Source organism: Echeneis naucrates, chromosome 5, assembly GCF_900963305.1.
Source record: "Echeneis naucrates chromosome 5, fEcheNa1.1, whole genome shotgun sequence".
NCBI classification, from domain to species: domain Eukaryota; kingdom Metazoa; phylum Chordata; class Actinopteri; order Carangiformes; family Echeneidae; genus Echeneis; species Echeneis naucrates.
Genome location: NC_042515.1, coordinates 7,381,003 through 7,399,838, shown reverse-complemented (window position 1 = coordinate 7,399,838; position 18,836 = coordinate 7,381,003). Strand labels below are relative to the sequence as shown.

At 42.3% G+C, this 18,836-nt stretch overlaps 1 protein-coding gene across 1 annotated transcript in view; it reads right to left on the bottom strand.

Annotated features, from left to right (window-relative positions):
• Positions 1-2,110: 2,110 nt before the first annotated feature.
• tfap2c (transcription factor AP-2 gamma (activating enhancer binding protein 2 gamma)) overlaps positions 2,111-18,836 on the bottom strand; it is a 30,513-nt gene continuing 13,787 nt past the window's right edge. The window contains exons 9-10 of the transcript XR_003840715.1: positions 8,696-8,705; positions 2,111-2,123 (exon numbers count right to left, since the gene is read on the bottom strand). The gene's annotated coding sequence lies outside the window, so the exon portion shown is untranslated. The remainder of the gene's footprint in view (positions 2,124-8,695; positions 8,706-18,836) is intronic.

The following is an 18,836-nucleotide window of genomic DNA, read 5'->3' as shown; positions in this document are numbered from 1 at the left end:
GAAGCAAGAAGAGTCTTGAATGATGTGAGGAGTATGGTGGTCCACTTTTCTCAAAGCTGATTACAAGAGCCGCTTGTGGCAAACAAAATTTACTGGAGCAATAAGAACATGTGTTCATTTGTAGATGGACACACCAAGACATTCATTCTTTGTTGTTTGAATGAATACGTTTAGCCGCACAACGTCAGCCACAACACAGAAACTCCACAATGTTTTTCATTTACAAGTTAACGGGGGGAAACACGGGCAACACATATTTCCTCAGTTTTTGTACATAATTAAGAACATATTGTGCCCTTCAATGAAGTGCATTTTCAGATCTTCACTAACATGGCAAGCACAAAGGCTCTTCCATCGTTACAAAGCCATGCCTCTATTGTGAAGCTCATATAAGTTGGTAAATAGCATGTGGTGAAAATTAGAAGCATCATACAGAACCACTGAACAGTACCAGCCAAACCACACAAGTGTTGAGCTGTTTTCTTCGACCGTCTCTCTCTCTCTCTCTCCTTCCCAAGTCAAATTTGCAAAGAAACCTTCAAAGCTGGGCCTCTGCTAAACACCCTCTAGAGCAACCAATTGTTCTCTTTTTCATAGTAAAACATCAAACAGATAGATTTTAATCAGTCTCTCTGTTGTGTACAAGGGATGAAAACAAACAGGACAGAGACAGAGGGGCTCAGAGGATTCGGATGCAAGCTGATATTTTTTCTGCTGCGCATTTGCGACTCTGCGATTCTGCCACACAGGAGTACAGTTCAATGTCTGACATAAACCTTTGGGTGCTTCCATACAGTGGAGTGCCACTCCACAGGTTTTTGTCAGTAAGTTGGTAATGTTGCTACGATCGTGGGCTGCGATTGCTTCAGCTACGGATCCTGATTGACCTTATTGTTGATTTGCAGACGCGTTTCTATCAATCAGCTCCTGTACAAAAAAAGTCAGGCTATCTAAACAAACATGTAATCATCCTTTAAAAACTGCTTTGGCATCTTATTGTATATGCTCCTATCACCCAAGGGCTGAGATAGTAGCGAGTGGGCTGGTATTAACAGATTTCATACCAACTATTGTGGTGTACCCAGAATCAGGATGAGCCAAATCCCTCTCTGGGTCTACCTAACCAAACCACAGTGTCTCACTTTGTTTGAATAATGTAAAAAGAAAAAGTTTGTGCTGACACTGAAAATGACACAAAGCAAACAAGCGCAGTGTAAGTGACACAAAGGATCCAAAAGATAAACATGTGTGACTGAAATAAATGGATTACATGTTCCCCTTGACAAAGTAGCTTTCTGCACCTCTGGGATTTCATAGTTTGCCAAGTGTTGACTGCCACACCCGGCTGAGTGAATAGATTTGGAGCAGAGAGGGTGTGCTGACTGATCCTTGCAGCTCTATGGCCAGATTCAGTTGTACTTTCCTGAGTATTGATGGTCCAGAAAAGCACAAAGTCCTCAGTTGGCTTTTTAAAATGGCAAATGGCAAAGTTGAGGAGACTAGCATCTGATTGGATGCAGCATATCTTTTTTTTTTTTGAATGTTTTTTGCTTTGTTTGCTTGTTTGATAAATGAAGGCATCTCAAGACCCCTAGTGGTGGATCCACTGACTCACTTTGATTAAACATTTTGTGCTTTACAGATTGTTGAAGATAACATAGTTCCTTGATGTCAGCAGTTGCAGACAGTTACTGGGGTGGTAAAGTGGAAATATTAGTTATACAGAAGTTCCTTGGTGTTGGCAGCAAGAGCAGAGATGATGAGAGCAGGGCGCGCTGCAGCATGCCTCTGTCACACATACATTATTTGCAGAGGTGTGGGAATTTGACACAGGATCCAGCCTACTGCTTCGCACACACTTTGTAGTTGGGCTGTGAAAACCTCAACTTTGAGTGTCAAGTTTGCGTTGTTTTGTTTTTTGTTTTTTTTTTTTAATCTGAACCTGAAAATTATTATATATTTTCTAAGGCCGAGGTGCAAAGCTTGTTGTTTTTCTCTGTGGCAACCACAAAACCTGCTCTGTATAATGTAAGGTGAGAAGCAAATTGTTTCAAAGTGTTTGCAAAACTAACTCATCAAAAAAAAAAAAAAAAAAAAAAAAAAAAGCGTGCACACACACACACCTATACATATGCTCTGTCTGCTAGATGATGCCCCCCATCCCTCCCCCATTGCCCCTTTGAAGTGTGGAGCTGGCAGTAAATTCTTGGGCTCTTTTATGCTCATTCCTATTTCGATTAGTGGGGTTAACAAGCCGCTGCAGCTCAGGCTAATGAGACTGTACCACGGAGAGGGGTCATCAGAGGTGGGGTAGGGGGGTTAAGGATGGATGACTCAGTCTCCTTCCGACTGAGGAGTTAAATGAGACTGAGGGGAATCCTAAACATGTGCTGCTACAACCGTTGCTTCAGAGCCTGAATAAACAGGAAATGACAAAATAAAAAAATATGGAAAATGGTAGACTCCGTGGAGTTACACTCAGCCCGATACCTGCTCTCTCCACGCCAACGTCACACACTTTTGCTGCCTTTCATGGCAGACACACTTTTACGTTAACTATGAGGCTTTCTTCCGAGTACATCTCCCCTGCTCAAAGCCACACATACACGCAAACATCCTCCTTACTAACGTGGGGGCCCTGTGCGGCCAATCCCGCTGGGGACAGATGGGCAGACAGAGAGGGGGGCCTCATTAAGGCAGGATGTACCAGGATGCTGTAAAACCTCTACTTTCCTCTCGTCCCCCCCTTTTTTTTTTCCTCCCCTGTGCTTGCTCCCAGCACACAGAGCTATTGGAGATCACTAACAGATGGAAAGGAGATAGTCGGATATCTTGGCGACAGAGAAGAGACCTTCTTGCAGTCTTTGCCGTTCCACTGAGGTGTCACTAAAAACCACATACATCATGAAATCTGGGAAGCAAAAGTTACGTTTATGAACACAAACAACAACGCTGATGACCCAACCTGGTGGTCCCACATAACGAGAGATGATAGCGATTTGAAAAATGCAAACATTAACACAAAGAAATATTGTGATATGACATCACCTGAGTAAACAGTCGGTAATGTTTCATAAATGAATGATTTGGTTGGTTGCATCTTTTCTGACCCATAACATTCTTTTTATTCTTTTTATCTCCCAAAGCCTCTGAAATTTTTCACCCATTTTATACCTTTAGTGAATGGGACTGTGAAGTGGGGGGGAAGTCAGCCGGGAATCAAACTTGGAACTCGCCGGCTCTAAGCTTTTTGTGCATATATGGTATGTACCCTAAGCATCATGCCACTGAGAAATCCTTTTTTTTTTTTTTTTTTTTAATTAAGATACACTTCTCTTTCATTTGAATTCTGATTTTAGAGTCATCTCACTCCCAATTTAGGTGTATTGAGATGTTATTACCTATAATAGTAGAAAGTAATGATCCTGGTTCATCTGAAGTGACTGCTGGGTCTTTTGCTTTGTTTTAATGACTGGTTAAAATATTTCAATTTAGATGTGTGTGTTTTTTCTTCTCCACATTGTGGAGGAGTTGTATCTTCTTTAAATAGTTCAACTTTAACAACTATAGTGTGATAATGTGTCAGATCCTCAACACCAACACTGACCAGTGTGTATATGAAGGCCTGGACAGTATGTATGAAAATATCAACCGGTGTCATGGGGAGCTCCGGATCGGCCCCGGGGCTCCTGTTTCACATGTAAATGCTTCATGAGGGTCAGCACACCAATTTGAAACTATAGCACGATTCTCCCACAGAGGTTAAGTGTCTCAACCGAGAGGTCAGGCCATCATTTAAGAAACATATCTGCACCCTGTCCTTTCCAGGTCAAGTGTCGGCATGGAGATCCGCCGCGACGGCTGGACAAGTGAGCAGACAAATTAGGAAATGATGAGAAGTGGGGGGCCTGTCTTTACTTGGGTCCAGCAGCATCGGCCCTCCCCTCCCCTGCTGCGTCCGTCTGTAGTGTTGTCCTAATCAGGCCAGTCAGCGCTGACACACAGCATACTGTACCACAGCCCTGCATGGCCTACAGTCCACCAGCATCCCCGCTCCTGTCAGTCTAGTGAGGGAGAGCAGCAGAGAAATCCCCCTTCAAAGCCCGACCCAGACTTTTATTCCTCTACTTAACAGTTCCTCTCCTGCACAATATCATCGCTCCATCACAGTCTCGCTGGTCGACGCCCATTAGGATGTATAGACTGAGCACGAGACAGACAGTCCCCTTTGGTAAATTTGCAGACACAAAGCTTTGGAGCCTGTTGCTCAGAGCAATGGAATGAACATTGATCTCTGCAGAAGAGAGAGATGAGTGGGGGTAAGTAATGGGCAAACCTCCAGATCTTTCATATGAACAGGGATGGGGTGGGGTGGGTTTCTCCTTAATTTCACCAAGCAGCACCTCGGGGGAAATGAGGAGAGCGAATGGACGGTTAGCAGGGGCAGTAACAGTGGACATCAGGGTAATGATTGTAATTCAATTAAAAGGTTACTCACCTACTCAGTCACCCAAGGAGGAAGGGGGGGTGGGGGCGAACACCGCTGTTGCATTTTCCAGTCAGCTAGGCCTGTCACAGCACAGCCTAATTGAGGTCTGTATCTCTCCCTCAGTGTGTGTGTGTGTGTGTGTGTGTGTAATGACAATGGGGGAGCCGCAAACGCCTCCAAGGGGCTCCTCTTCTAATTGGTTAATTAATCCTCACAGAGCTCGTCTGTAGGGCCAGGGGGTGTTGAGCACCAAGCAGGAGAGACAGAGAGGTAAGGACAAAGGGCTGGAGGGGTGTGTGTGTGTGTGTGTGTGTGTGTGTGTGTGTGTGTGTGTGTGTGAGACAAGTTTGACAATGACATCAGCAGCCACAGAGTGGATATTATCCCTTAAAGCGCCACATGTTTCTCACTAAGTCTTAAACAATCTGTTACTTTCACAAGATCTCCGTTTGAGTCCATATTTTGTCACATTACATTGTTCAACGTTTTGATCACAGAGATAGAAACTTTTTCTGTGCTCTTGAACTCCTCTTTCTTCTCTTTCCCTGTTTACACCCCTCTGTATCTGTTACTCCCCCCTCCTCTTTTCTGTTATACAGAGAGGGGTTACAGTGGGCTGGAGGGAAGGGCAGCCATGTATAGTGTTTGTCTGGATGATACTCACCAAAAGAGACAAGTATGTAATGTGCCCTTAGATAAAACACAACACATAATCCACTCTTGCATAATATGTTGGCTACGTGGGGTAAAAATGGGATTGTTAAGTATATGTGTTACAGTTCCACTCATGTAGGAGTGAGACAACCATCATTTCACTTTGAAAGCATGTTTATTGTGGTAAGGAGGACGTTAAATTAATGAATCAAGAGAATTACTGAATTCATTTGGAAACGACTAATCGTTGTCGCTCTCATTCCATTGTGATAAATCCAGTTTTATGACTTGTTGACCTCATCAGCCTAACATTTTAGAGGAATATACAGTTGATGCTTGCTGTTCAAGCTGCACCAAATTCCTTCATTTTCGACAGAGGGCGTGGAGTCAGTAAATACACACCTGTACACACAAACTTCCGTACATGCTTGGGCATACAGACGCACATACTGTAGGCAAGCAGTGTGATTTAGATCCACAGAGGAAAAGGCAGCCCACGCACAGACATACATGCACATGGGGGGGGAGGTGTATTCTGTAAGCACCCCGGTGTAGGTGAACAGGTTCAGTGAATAAATTTAAAAGGGTTTGATGACTGAGGGGAACATACACATACACACACTAATCCCAGTCACACTGCTGGTAAAACAAACAGCCCGTTTTGAGCCAGCTGCTCGACACAGAACAGTGGCTATACAACACATTACAGTGTATATCATAAAGTACCACAAGTCTCTATTCAAAGAGACATGACAATGAAAGATTAAGTGTTTACCCTTTAAAGTCGAACATTAGTCAGCTGGCCACTTTTTTGGTGATTTGGTCTGAGAGGTCATACAATACAAGCATTTTCTGAGAATCCAGTTCTGCTGGAAGAAACATCCTCTGTTTGCCTTATACGTGTTTGTAGTGTGCTCAGACTGATCTTTCACGACTGCCGCTACTAATAGAGATTATTAAGGCAGCTTGAAAGACTGCACTCTATCTTGGGAACAGGTTTGGGTCAGACAGTTGGTGCACACTGCACATGGCAGGAATTGTGACCTCTTTCTTCTTCTTTGGAAAAAGAAAAAGACTCAACCGTTTAGTCAGCCATCTGTTTTTGTTTGTGCCTGCGACCGGTTTGCTTCTCTGTGATGTTGTTTCACTCACAAGCTTTTTTCATTTCCTCCAGCTTATCGGCCGTTTCACCACCATGCACCAATGTAATTGTTTTGAACCATAAATATTTGCATTTATGCTGCTTTTCTGTCGCGGACAATATAGTCCTGAACATCATCATCATGTAGACACTGGGAAACCAGAAAAGTTGCACTGTAGTTTTCAAGCTGAACTTTTTATAAAGTCTCACTCACCTCTTTCCAATGGTTGGAGTTGATTCCCTCCTAATTCCAGTTTAGTATTTTTATATCATGTTTGATGGTTTACAACAGAAACATAGAATAAGAGACACGAACAATGCATTCAGTTTACAGATTTAAAAAAAGTGTAGCATAGAACTAAATTTAGATCATACAGGCTACATATGCACTAAAACCATAAAAACAATGACTGGTTTTCCAAAACACAGCTCATCAACCTACTTTCCTTGCCCCGTACAGAGCTTCACAGCTCCTCCCTCTTTTGCTGACTAAAAGACAAGTTCTGCTTGACTTTATTTGCTGTTTAACAATGTAAAGCCAACATATTATAAATATCCAAGGTTATATTTTGGGGCCAGACGTAGCAACACCACAGGGGGTGTCATTATGTTCAGGCAGGTTCCACTTAATTAAATGGAAACATTCATACTCTTAAGTCATCACCCAGATCTTCCGGTCCCGTCCCGGTTTTGAACGCAGTATCACACAATAAACAGTGTGCGTGCTTTGCCACGCTCGTCACTGCTGCTGCAGCGTAAATCAGCCATCACTCAAAGCACCTAGTATGATACTGCTTTTAATTTTACGCTGAGATATTATTAAGTCCTCGCGTGGGGCCTCAGTTATATGGAAAATGTTGCTTTGGTTGTGCACTTGGTTTATTCGTTCAGTTTGGAGTCAGGATAATGGCTTATGGGAATTTGCTATTAAAGAAAATACCTCTGTATGCATTTAAAAAAATATTCAAAACAGACTTTTTTTTTCACATTACCAAGCAGCTGTTATTGCAGTTATATTTACTGTAAGTCATTAGGTATTAATCTTTTGCATAACAGACCGTCTTATGTAATATACCTTTAAAGATTTATAAGCTATGCAGACTTCTCTTTTTGCTTTTTTTATAACAGCTTATTCTGGCTGCAAACTTTATCAGAGCATGTCCCTATCATGAATACATCAGTTAAATGTAAATCCAAAATATGTACACGGAGCCAGAACAACTCACATCGATCTAAAGAAAAATCCTTGTACCTTGAAAAAGACTAAACCTGCACCCCCCACAACCTTAAATACTCAAAACACAGCCACAATAAAAAAACAAAACAAAAACAAAACAAAACAAAAAAAAAAAAAAAAACACCAGCAGCTGCCTTTTTTCCACTCCATAAACATTTTTTGAAATTTCCATCCAACTCTGGATCTTTTTTTTTTTTTTTTTTTTTTTTTTTCATTCAGGCTGAAAAGAGTTACCTCCTGGTATTTCCCTTGGACATGAAACTCTGTGGAAACAACCCCAGTCTGTTGTAGCTGAGTTCCAAAGAGTTCAGTAATGACGAGCTGCGGTGGTGTACCAGAAACATGGCCCGAGTCGAATCAAGTGCTTTTCTTGGATGTGTCCACCCCGAGGCAAGGACGGACGCAGTACCGAGCAGACAGCATGTGACATGACAGAACTCCAAACAAACCCAAATGGACACACACTGACTGCCTGGCAAATCATTGTGTGTGTGTGTGTGTGTGTGTGTCTGTTTGTGGCTATATGGTGGTCACAGTGATAGTTATCAAACAGTAAATGATACACGCATGCATATATGCACATACATTGTACGTAGACATGTAGAGTGCAAACAGAAAGTGTTAAAGTATTGAAGTAATATAACGGCGCAGCAAACATCTCGCTCCTCCTCCTGTATGAACTCTGTCCCTTGACAGTCCCTCTCCCTCGGGCCCACACTCGATCAGGTCAGGGATGTTAAAGTAAAACACATGTACAGTAAATAGATACAAGTAAATGAAAGCAAACAGAACGACCAACTGCCATGTTCCTTCTTTGGAAGACGTGAGCATCAAATTTTCCATACAATTTTCCATCTGAAGGCACCGGAGCCAGAAATGTGGAACATCTTGTTGTTTGTGCACACATGTGTGTGTCTTTGTATGCTTGCATCTGTTTGTGTGTGTGTGTTGAGGAGGTTAATGCTAGTGTTGTAGTCATGGCATGTCGTGCGTGTGTGCGTGCGTGTGTGTGTGTGTGTGTGTGTCATCTTGTCTCCTCAGACATCAGAGAACAAGGCGAGGAGTGTCAGATATCATTTGGCCACAATGGAGCCACACAGCACGCTGCCATTCACTTTGAATCAGCCGCACACTGAGAGATCCAGCTCAGCCTGGGGGGCACGGCCACTGCCACACACACACACCTACCTCCATCACCCCATCTCATTCTGCCTCACAGATGCACCAAACACAAGGTCCCAAACACGCCTCATCACCCAGCCCTTGCACCCCCCGACCTGGCTGGACACACACATACACAAAAGAAACGCATGTAAACACAAACACCTACCTTTTCTACATACACACGCTGACATACACGGATGTCAGGAAACACATGCATTTAATACACATGCACATGTACCAGACAAGCGCTGTCTCTCCCATTTATTGTCCTTCCATCCTCCACCTTCTCCCAGCTTTCTTTCCTTCCCCACTGACTTTGCTTGTCTCCCCCCCTTCCTTCCTCTTTCTTCTCATCTCTCCCCCTCTCCTCCCTTTTGGAGATTTCAGAGAAAATAGCTGAGGGCCAGATTAGAGGTTGGCTGCCTCTTTGCGTTACCAGCAAAGATAAATATTCCCAGGATGACTCCAATTGCCTTGAGGATGTTTATGTGTGTACATGCATGCCCCCCACCCCCCACTCCCTGCACACACACACACACACTTGCGCACTCTGACACACGTACGTGAGTACATGTGTGAGTTTAAGCACACACACTGATATATTTCCGCTGTGCACGGTGTGACTGAGCCTGAGTGGATGGAGCGCATCAATATTCATATGCCTGTTACCGATTTTACTGAGGTGCCCTCATCTGTGCGTGTGTGTGTGTTTGTATATCTGCCAGGTAGTGGATGCCAACAGATCCTCTGTTATGTCTTGTTTCCTCGAACACCAACAGTATCGATCCTTCAGTTTTATTTTGGCATGTTTTCATATCGTATCAGTGTTGCAGTTAGACTTTAACTATGCAAATACCATGTTTAAAGTGAGAGAGAGAAAAGGAGAAGATATTGCTTTTTGTTTATAAAATTACGTTCAAAATAAAAATCTGCCTTTTTTTGCCCAATATATTTCACAGCACCTTCAACAAAAACACTTGACAAACTAAAATGGGCCCAAAAGCATCTGAAGAGTAGATGATTGTCCTCTTTTTTTGTAAACGTTACAGTCAGTGAAATGTGACCTGCCAAGATTCTCCTGAGTTAGTCCGTTATAAACTAATCATCATTAAGTTGTCTGACTGTGGCTGAGAGCTCTGGGCCCTCAAACTCAGTCCTGTCTGCTGATGAGAGACTAGTTTAGTCTTTTCTTTATTTTTCTGAAATGATTCAATTTTTTTGTGTGTGTGAGACTAAAGTGTATCAGTAGCGCAAGTAGCGAAGGGTCTTTCTGTCATTCAGTCAACTGACTCAGCAATATCAGTTGCGCAACATTTTTGCTAACAGCAGTCCCTGTAAGCTGCTGCTCACATTCGACCAAGTCCGACTAAACTTCTTTGCGCTCTGAACTTATCAAGTGACTTAGTTATTAAGTCACTTAATATGGAAGATTCTGATTTATTTTGTATTTTCACTACTTATTTTTTCTTTAAGTAAATAGTAATGTTTCTTTTTTTCCTATTTAGAAACAGCTAAACTATATAAACGTCAATATGACATATTAACAAAATTATACTGAAGTTAGTTATTTATATTGAAGCCTTTTGACACCATTTGATTTCACATCAATCAAAAAAATACCGTGAATTAAAAGATAAAGGCATTGAAAGAGAGCTGATATTTGACACTTTGGAGTCAGAGATATAATATATGTAGACAATTTCAGTATACACATAAAAATGACCATCTTACAACAGCACAGGAAAATATACAGTCAAAAGAAAAAACCCACAACAACTTTGTTTTTGCACATTGTATAATAACCACCACTGTGGATGTGTATCCCCACAAGTTGGGGATATGTGGTGACCACAGGAACTCCAGCTGGTCTCCCTGGGCTGCTCTGTGCTTTCTCCTACACTAACGTGACCACAACATGTAGAGAGGCAAATTTTCTAGGTTACAGTATTGCTATTCATGTTTATATTTTGAGATCTATGACTTTAAAATGTCGAGAGAACTCAGATGAGATACAAGCCATGCTCCCTGTTAAATATCTTTGGATATACTGTATAAATAATGGGTAAAAACACATTTTAATTTGGAACAGATCGATCCGAACTGCATCTCTAATATTACACCTCAGATGCCCCTTCCATGATATGTAAATTCACTTATCTGTATCTCTATTTTATTTTTTCTTTCTGTAGGGGATCCCCTGTCAATGAATCTATTCTCCCAAACCGGGCTCTCCAGGGCCTCGCCCAGGGCGAACCAACATCTCTATCATAGCATCTTCCCAGAACAATAATTACACAGAGGAGGGAGAGCTGGCACGATTCAAGACCAAGCCACTGAGAGAAACCGGAAAGCCGTTAACCGCGTTGGACGTCTGAAAGTATACAGGCGGGATCTGATCACAGGTCAGTGAGGGCTCGTCTCCGGCTCCAGAGGCGGCACACTTAAATGCATCATCATTCTAGCAGGAAAATGGGTGGCACAGTGAGGGAAACTTAGACCTTCTTTCTTGTGGTGCACGATCGGCTCCTCTTGGCCAGAAAGTGATCTGTGCAAGGCAATAAGACTCACTGACTGCAAATAGAGTTGCAGGTCTTCTGCTATTATCTTCATGGTTTTAGCAGCATCGTGTCACCTCAGATTTGACCTCTCACACTTAAACCCATTCAAGTCAACAGGTAGAGATCGTGTACATGACTTGAGAGGGATACAGATTAAACTCTTTCAGGAAACTGCTTTCAATGGGATAGTTAGAGGAAATTGGAATCAGATGGAGATTAGACAGTTAAGAATATGTTCCCCCTCAGAGGTAACTTAAGGGGAGAGGACGGGAACGAAGGGGATTGTGCCGTATAGCTTACGCAACCAGTGACCTGTGAACAGTGGAAATGGACGTATGTTGTAAGCTCGGCTTCTCTGGAGCGCTAATTTTCCTATTTCCATTTGGACATTTACCTTTGCCTGCGTTAAATCAGTACACACTGAGTGATTTTTCTGCCTTCTGTTGACTTATTTTGTTGTTTCTGTTTCTTGGCACCAACCAAACTGAAGGCAAAAAAAAAAAAAAGATCTAATAAGCAACAGCACATCATAAAAAAAGTTATTTTGTCCACATGCAAGTAGGAGTAAAATAAGATCTTTAGATTTATTTTAGATTCAGTTAGATTATACCATATTGTAAGAAACTTTTGGATCTTTCGAGTTTTGTTTTTGATCTGCTGGTGATGTGCCATTTCTGCTACCGTCAGGCCCTTCAGCAGACAGCTGTGCTTTAAGTGAGACGGTTGGTGTGGAGCAAAAAAATGATGAGACATGTCAGAACAAGACTGATATTTTCAAGCTGCACATTTTTCTCCCTGCTGGAGACTTCTGTCTGTCTGTTTGGACAAAGCACTAAACACACACGCGCGTGCGCGCATGCACACACACAGCATTAGTTCGCTCACACACATGCATACATTCAGACTTACACACTTGTGTAATCATACACTCATGTTCTTATTCATACTCACTCATGCGTGCATAGATGAAGACAGACACATACACACCACACACATTAATCTCCGTTGTATTGTTTTGGGCAATAAAATGAATTTGCCCTGATGTTTGTCCCACGACTGTACCCGTTGCAGCACAGCATATTATATTTAGGAAAAAAATAACAACAAAAAAAAAGGCTATTAGCGCTGTGGGGCAGTTATGATCATTTATGAACGTCATGTTTCTAATGTCTCCCACCTAAAACAGGTGCTGTCACACAGATAGCATCTGGTACCGCCTGGTATTTCAATATGCCTTGTCCAAAACTGGAATTACTGTGCGAACAATGAAATCTATCACAGAAATCATGTTTGTCTTTCTTTGCTTTTTAACAGCTACTTTCTGTTAACAGAAAAACAAAAGCTCCATGTTAGAAAGATACAGCTGAGGGCTCTTTTTTTTTTTTTTAACAACTCAGGTCTGACACCGATGGAGTATATTAAAGGTCTATGAAGACTATGTACTGATTTCATCAAAGATTATGGAGCAGTGTGCCAGCTTGAAACGTTCTGTGTGAGCGCTTTGATAAGAGTGACACCTCTGTTTCTCACCAAACAATCAGATCGTAAACAGCAGCAGTTCTCTGACTGTAAATGTGCTGAGATATGAGCTTTATCGCCCTCATATCACCGACATCTGGGATCTTTCTCACTCTCCTTGTCCCTTGTGTTGATGTTTTTTTTTTTCTTCTTTCGTTTATCCAGCAGTGGTTACATCAGCAGAGCCGTTGTCTGTGGTAGTCATGCTAATTTAGCTTCCTCTATCTTTTTTTAACTAGCCTAGAAAGGCAGGTGCATGATAGTGTACACACATAGTTAATGCACCCCCGCCAAACACACACACACTCACAGGAGTGCCATATGTATATGCAGAATAAAGTGCTGAATGCTTTTTTGTGTTTGTTATGAACAGACTTCTCTATTTCCAACACCATTCCAGCCTTTAAACACTTGAGGTTGTATTCAAATGTGTGTTTGCCTGTTTTAGCCCTGTCAGCATGAAGATATAAGTGAGATTAATTTCCACATCTATTCATCAGCAGGTTTATCTTTTGACCCCTTTCTCCACACGATCAACACAGCAGCACTTATTTGAGATGTCGTACTGTTTATTTTTTTCTTTTTATACATGAAATAAAATCGAAATGTGAAATTCTCCGCGCCTTCTTGCCACTGTCTCTTTCTGAACTGAAGCCACAGCAGAAAATAGCTTCACAGTCTCACTGTCCGTCTTGCTCCTTCGGTTGTTTAAAGAGGAGCTCTGCCAATCTGAAAGTAGACACCTGACACCTTTCATCACCACCTTACCTCTTTATCCCAAAAAGTGGAGCATTGTGGCCAGATGCCATGGGTAGGTACTGTAAACATAATCACTCCCTTTTGCGCCCTCCCTCCAACACAATAGCGTCCAACATAATTGAGGCATGCAGGTCTGTGGCTGCCATATGCCAAACATGGGCCAGATAAATTGTTGGGAAGGAAGGAATAAGCAAAAGGGAAGAAAGGATAAAAAACGACTCGGTGTCTTTGATTAAATCATTCATGAATGATTCATTCAAATTTGGGAGGAAGAAAATGCACTACAGCAATCTTCTCTCAATTTTGGTTATGAATGAAATGTGGAAATTGTAAAAAGATGGAGTCTTTAGCAGCCTCTCATTTATTTTTTTTTATACAGTAGCCACAAAGCTGTCAAATGACCACTCGTCGGAGTATTACGACAAGTTGCCGAAGTGCGGCCTTTCCCTGTGTGGGATGAGCGCATCTCCCTTTCTGCTCACTATCCTGCACACTGCAAACAAGTCTGGACAGCTTTGTATCTCATCCCTCTGTGGATAAACACAGGCAGGAAATGAATGTGGTTTTACAATGATTCACTCCATACTGGAAGCATTTGCTGTCAAAGAAATCCATTCAAAGCAGCTTTGGCTTCACATGTTTGCTATTTTCTCTTGCACTGGCAGATATGTATCTTTTCATTTGGTTATTTCCTACCTCTAAAATGCACCTTACCAAAGACGTGTCTCGTTTGCTCCCCTGTAACTGAAATAGTTGTGTCAGAGCTGAGAAGATTTTTTGTTGTTGTTTTTCAACAAAAGGCATTGTATCCCTTTTCATTGAAAATTAGTCCTCCTCCTCTCTCCACCTTCTTGCCTTTAATTTGGTTTTAACATGTTTGTTTTTCTCCTTTTGTTTCATTCTTCCCTTCTTTCTCTGCAGAATCCCTCATTTTTACATGTAGCTTTTGTTGTCCTATCTTTATTAGTAGAAAGTCAAAGTGCCTGAGGCCGGAGCTCCAACCACGCAGCTGGGTTAAGGACTGTCAGCCGAAGTAATGAGCTTTACCTTTAGCTGAACCATAAAGGCTGGTGCCTGCCATGGGCATTTCTGCTCTGAAGTGAGGACAACACACAAACATGCACATGTATGCTGAACGCCACAATCTCCCTGGTTGCAATGATTCCCACTCCCCAGTTTTGAAATTGTTACCCCACACCACATCCAGCCAGAGACAACAGGAGAAGTGTTCACGGGCTCCTCAATCACCGAGTGACTTCTGTGAGGAATCGTAAACTGCTGAGCCTCAGCAGAGGTCAGCACGCATAATTTCCAGGAACATCAGGGTGAAAAATTAATTAAAATGTGCTCAGTGGCAGTCTGAGAATCACTGACGGCCCCCCAAAGCAGAAATAAAAATACTGTAAGCAGCATCCACCATCAACTGCTGCGTTGCTGTGCCGTGGCTGGGAGAGCTGTCAAAGCTGTAACAGTAACTGTAATCAAACCAATCAAATCACACACTACGAAAAAGTTACACGCATATGAGAGAGCTAGCGTGCGTGTCTACCGTGTGTGACCGACAGACAGTTAAAATTCGTAAGCCCCGCCCCCCCCAGCTTGCCCAATTAAGATTTTCTGGTTCTGTTACTGCTGAGAAGTATGGAATTGATGTCAAGGGTCCTCATTGTATTCTAATTGCTGAATGACCGGATCCAGATTACAGCAATGACCCATCACACTCAGTGACCCTAACAGATCACTGCTTTCAGCTGCCTACTGTAAAACATAAAAAATCTGTATTTAGTCCACATGTGGAACAACCCCAAACCAAAATCGGCATAAATTTCAAAAGAAAATCTACAAACTTATTATCAATCACATCCTTTCCCTTTCTCTGCTGAAATATTTATTTTCATACTTTTTTTTTTGTTTGTTTTCGTATCATTTCTCATATATGTACGTTTTGTGAGGAACATTGTATTGTTGTAACGAGTAAGGCTGGACTAACGTATGTTTTCGTATTAACAGTGGATGGAATGACTAATCAGACGTAGCAGGCCCCCTTGTTGCCGTGCATTTGGCTGATTGGAATAAAAATATGAACTGAAGTGGGTTATCGCCAGCTGTGCTTCTGATCAATTCAAGGTGATGCATTCACATAATATTACATGGTGATGATAAAAGATGATCATGTTGTTGCTCAAAAAAAAAAAAAAAAAAAAAAGGAAAATATGTTTCATGAACTAACAACAAGAAATGAGAAAACAATGAATGGGGCCTCCGGGTGGTGGAAGATTAACCACATCGACACTCGCTCCACCTTATGACCAGCAGCATGTCTCTTCACTCTTGATTTTTTTGCTAAGGTTAATATGTGCAATTTCAAAGTGACTGTCCATTCGATGAAACACAATGGCAGATGATCCCCCATGAACTCCGTGCAGTATGATATATTAACAGGGCGCGTGGGGGTGGAATATACAGGCCATGACTGGAGCGATGCAATGTGTGTTCTGACTTCGATGTTAACACAGCCAAGTCATGTGATTGCTACTGTGTTTTCCAAGCAGATGCATGTAATTTGTCCATGGAAAATAAGTGAGTTCTGTAGCAGAGGAGGGCTTTTTTTTTTTCCCTAAACACCGAAACTAAGTGTGATTACTGTCTTGAACTGATTCACACAGAAAGTGCCAGATATTTCACTTTGCATGATGTTTTTGCTGTCATTTACTAAATAAACTGACATGATGTAGGAGAGGTAGAGTGGTTTAACCGCTTCCTGAGGGAAACCAAACATGTTCTCCACAGTCGTATTGATTGCCAAGCAGAAATTGCTCTTAAAACTTACAATGTAGTTGTATTTTTCCTTTCCTTGATATGATTCACCATCAAGTTGCAAACACGCCTTCTCATTGTGTGGTGTGAGAACAGCACAATCATGGCAGCGGGTGACTTCTGAGGAACTTATTTCTGTGCTTCACCGATGTGGCTTGGGAACCTGCCATATGTGTGTGTGTGTGTGTGTGACAACGATGAGGCCAAAAACTGATGGAGACACAGACAGATCAATAATCCCTTCTAATCCATAATCCCATTAAGAGTGACAACAATGAGCAAAAAATGCTACTTTCTCGAGAGTTATTTGCTGTCTATTGATCCATGACAGATTTGAATAATTGGTATTTGGACAAAATCTTTTGAGAAGTAACAGCTGAGTGACCAGTGATCCATCCTGTTGATGTAGGATCTCTAACTCTAGTAAATCAGTAAAGAACGCTGTCTGTGTAAAACACAGTACATTTTCTGTTTACAGGCCTGTTTGTCGACCAAACAGCTTGTTCCCATTACTGCTTTCAGGCCTAGGTGAACAGGACTTGCTTGTATGTTGGTAAGGAGCAGAGATGCCAGATGCTTTTCATTAGATAGATGAGCAGCGGCAACCATCCTGTGTAATTTATCCGTTTTTATGTCAGGGTAAATAAGAACGAAGAAGGAGCATGCTTGTGTAAAAATAAACTTGTGTGTATGTGTGTGAGAGTAATATCTAGGCCTCCTCAACAGCTAATCTTTTTCCAGTTAGCTAAGAAGTCTGGGATGTGGCAGGTTCGGGGGAAAAACGGGAAGGAGGTTTCTTTTGTAGCAGAGGCTGCAAAAAGGCCAGCGAGAAGCAGCATGTTCCCTGAGAAACCAGGACAGCTGCTGTCTGTGCGAGGAGAACAGAGATGGAGGGGTGTCCATAGTCCCGTCCACAGCGGCAGTGCGTGAGCGAGCGAGGGAGGGGCGTCTGGGTGGCAAGCCAAAGAGGAAGGAGGACAGGCCACTTCATTCCCACAGGATAAGGAGGAAAGAGTAGAAGGAGGAAAAAAAAAGAAAAAAGCCACCTAAACGCAGAAAAGGACAGGAGTAATAGATGCCCCCCCGTCTCACCCCCCGTCTCACCCCCCGTCTCACCCCCCGTCTCACCCTCCTTCCCTCTGTAGCCCTTCCAGACCCAGACTCCAGACTAGCCTCATCCTTGTAATTTAGATTAATTTCTTCCATATTTTCCTCAGGGATTAGGCTACAACCCACCCAGGCCTGCACCCCTGCCCCCCCCCCCCCAAACTCCCTCCGACCTCCCAACACCCCCAGCTCCAGCTCTATACACGCACTCTCAGCTCCCCTCCCCGCCATAGTTGTTTCTTAATGCTTCCATAATTGAACTACATTCCCCTTGCAGCTAACTGCCCCCCCACCCCCACCCCCCTTGGCAACCTACTACACAAACACACACACACACTAATACAAGCACACACTCAGACAAAAAAAAATCCCAACACAACGATTCCACTGAATTTATGAATCCAACTGTTTCTTTAAGCACTTGTCTCCACCAAAGTCAATTCAGAGTTATTTTGTTACTTTACTTTTTTTTACTGTCACCACACGGATCATTAATTGTAATTGCAGCAATAATTGGCCTTAATGGTCTCTTATCGAAAAAATTGAGAGAATTTCTATTTAAATTCTTTTTAACCTTTGTTCTTTCCGCCTTTTGTCTTTTTCTTTTTTCAGAAGGTGGTGAGCACCGAACTGGGCAGGGGTAAAAGGGAGAGGTCGTCAGGATGCTACAACAACGCTTTCACAGTGAACACATGTAAGACTGGCAGTATCCTCCGGGCAAAATCACACTGGCCATGTGCTCCGACTACTGCATGCAGCGCAGCAGACAAATACCAACAGACTATACTCACTGTAAGTCCAGGTGTGTTTGTTTAATGCCAGTCAGCAGCGAGTCACGCTGGGAGTCAACTCAAAAGCTCCCCACAACAACTAGTAAACACAGAGAACAATGTCACCCCAGAAAGGTAAAGCAATGACTCGTAGGACAGTGATCACTTCGCCCCTCAAAAATGCATTTATTTATCCAATAATTTCATGCTCTTCTTTTATCTGGCCTGGATCGATGGAAACTTTTTGAAAAGTCTCCTAAAGCCCATTCTTTTTCATCAGCTGTCTCTTTTTATCGCTCTATTTTCCATTTTCATCTTTCTCAAGAGCACTTTTTTAACTTTTGACACAAACTGCTGACTGTCTGTTTTATGCTGTCGTGTTCATTAGATTGGCCACTTGAACACCCAGGCAGCATTGGGTGGTGAAATCAGATCATAACTTCTTACATATGTCTTTATATTGTAAACAAAGAACTTTGTCTTGTCCCCGGCTTGACAGATAAAGAAAACAACCCCGCCTAACACTCAACTTTCCTCTTTTGTAATCATCCACCCTAAAAAAAAAAAAAAAACTAACCACAAAGGACATTTTAGCAAAAGGTGTAAACCTAAAACATTACAT